The following is a 2,703-nucleotide window of genomic DNA, read 5'->3' as shown; positions in this document are numbered from 1 at the left end:
TCATATGCAAAAACAAAAAAGAAAGAAAAAGAAAAAAATTAAAAAGAAAAGAAAAAGAAAGAAAAAAAGGGGGAAAGAAATAAAAGAAAAGAAAAAAGAAAAAGGAAAAAAAAAAAAAGGAGCCCAGTCTCAAACTATACACAAAAAAATCAACGTCAATACGTAGGTTGCGGGTTTGATCCCGGGTCTGGGTGCATATGGGAGGCAGTGGATCGATGTTTTGTTTCTCTCTCTACCCTTTCCTCTTTCTCTAAAATCAATGAACATATCCTTGGGTGAGGAGGGAAAAAAAGTAAACGCCTAAAACATTCAACAGAAGTAAAAATAACTTCTGTTCACCAGAGGACCATTTCCAGAGTGAGAAGCAAGCACACAGCAGGAGGTGCATTTGCCAGACGTGTAATTGACAAGGGCCCGCTGAAGAACTCCTGCGGATCAACAGGACAACCTGATGGGGAAAACTGCAGACCCCACCCAAGGGGAAACCCAAACAGGCAGCCACCCAGGGAAGCGCATCTCCCGCCGCCGCCAACAAGTGGGTCCCAGCCCACACCTGGCCGTGCCAAGTGCTGGGAGGCTGTGGAGACCCAGGAACTCCAAGTACTGCTGAGAGGGGGCCAGGCAGCAGCACCCAGGAGAGTGTGGCCTTATCTTCTAAAGATGCCCTGTGCCCCCACAGGTCTGCTCTGGGGCACACCCCAGATCTGTGTTCCCCAGATCACCTGGACGGAGAGCTTCATTCTCAATGGTGCGGCTGGAAGCTGCCCAGACATCCATCAATGAATAAACACAATGAAATAACTCCACTCACACGTGCCGTTCCCCAGGACAGCCATCAATAGAAGGCTCCCCGCACCAAGGACTCTTGCAAACAAGACATTTTGGTGAAAAAGTGCCTGAATACGCTGGTGGAAAGACTCCACATCCGAGAGGTTCCAGTCCAGCCTAGGGAAACTTTTTGGGGTAGGCTGACTCTCCCAGGTGGCCGAACCGGGAAGAAAACAGGACCGCGTATCATGGGAGTCAGGGCGCCTGAGACCTCAGGGGAGCTGGACCGGGTGTGATTAGGGCAGGGTCTGGGGGGCTGCTGGCAGCATTCAACTTCACCCGGGTGGTGATCACTCTAAACTTCACAGGTCTTGATGACTTTTTCTGTATGCTTATCACAGTTCACAACTTTGGAAAAATTCTATTGGGGGGGGGGGCAGGGGAGGACTCATGCCGGGCATAGTTCTGGGTCTCCGAACACCTTCTGAGTCCCAGGTGCCATGCGAGGCGACTGACCGGCTTTCCTCCATGACGGAGGAGGGGACTGGAGCCTACACAGAGGAAGGAGCCTGCCCTAAGGGCACGGAGCAGACAGAGTGGCCACGGCGGGGGGTGAGGGCAGAGGGACCCGGTGCAGAGGAAGGCAGAGGAGGGGATTAACTTGGGGATTAGAGGCGCAGCTGGCGGCTGAGACTTGCTAGTATCTGCAAATACAGGCGTGGCGCTGGAGGAGTGTTCCCAGCAGCCGGAGGGAGGGTAGCTGAGGGAGGGAGGGAGGGGCAGGGAGCGCGCGCAAGAGGCTAGAGCAGCCGGCGCCAACCGGCGGCCCGCGGACCCCTCGCGCGGGTCCGTGAGGTGCGAAAAGGTTGGCGACCGCTGCGCTAGAGCACAGGTGGCCAGACCTGGAGGAGCCCTACTGTGTGCTAGCCCTTGCAAGGTACTGGGGCTGGAGAAATTAAAGAGTCAGACCCAGCCCGTGATTGCAATGGGGCGGGCAGAGGACACGCCAGGTGGCACGGAGAGCCCCGGGGACCGCCACTCCCCGCCCTCACCTGTCTCCCCGAACACATCCTGCTTCCTCAGGGCCCCAGGTCTTTGCACCTCTTGGAAGGCCCATCCTGTCTGTCCTTGCAAACTCCTATTCTTCCTTCAATTCTGGGCTCAAGTGTCCTGGCTGCCAGGAAGCCCACCTCGATTCACCGGGCCAGTGTCCCCAGCCTGGGACCCCTGGGAGGATTTGTGGATGAGACTGTGTCCCTGCTGTGAAAGGCTGACCTGGCTCTTGCTGTGTCTCACGGGGGAACTTGGTACACAGAGGGGGAATGAGCCCACCTGGGGGTGAGGGGCCAGAGGATCACAAAAGTCACAGAGAAAAGGTGAGAGGGAGGACAAATAGTTTGTCCCATGGGCAAGAAGGCAGGTAGGAGGTCATTCTGGGCAGAGGGATTGGCAGGAGCAAAGGCGGAGCGAGCTGCGTGAAGGTGGCAGCTTGTTTGGGGCTCAGAAGGGGGACTCCAGTATGGGGTGGGGAGCGGCAGTGGGGGATCTGGGCTGAGGGGCTGGGGCAGGAGAGCGCCGCTGTATATCTGCCCACAGAGGGAATTGCCCAGGGTCCCAATGGCATAGCCCTTTTGCTCATTCAGATAGCATTTAACTGGACCCTGGCAGGAGCAGGGCTGGGGTAGGGGAAGAGCGGGGTGGGTGGGTGGGGCAAAGCGCCTACCCTCTCAATTCAGAGCCCAGGTCTGGCCGGCGATCCACAGAAACCGCAGTCTAGGGGCGGGAGGCAGACCCCGCACAGGACCCCCAGGACCCCTTCAGCTGGACCCCCAACGCATCTCCCGCCTGGGGAACCCACAGTCCTGTGGTTCTGATGCCCCACGGTGAACCTCTGCGGGGGGGGGGGGCTGCCAGGTCCCAGGGAGGAGGTGTTTG

Source organism: Myotis lucifugus, unplaced genomic scaffold (genome assembly GCF_000147115.1).
Source record: "Myotis lucifugus unplaced genomic scaffold, Myoluc2.0 scaffold_464, whole genome shotgun sequence".
In the NCBI taxonomy this organism is placed as follows: Eukaryota; Metazoa; Chordata; class Mammalia; order Chiroptera; family Vespertilionidae; genus Myotis; species Myotis lucifugus.
This window is presented reverse-complemented; position numbering follows the sequence as displayed.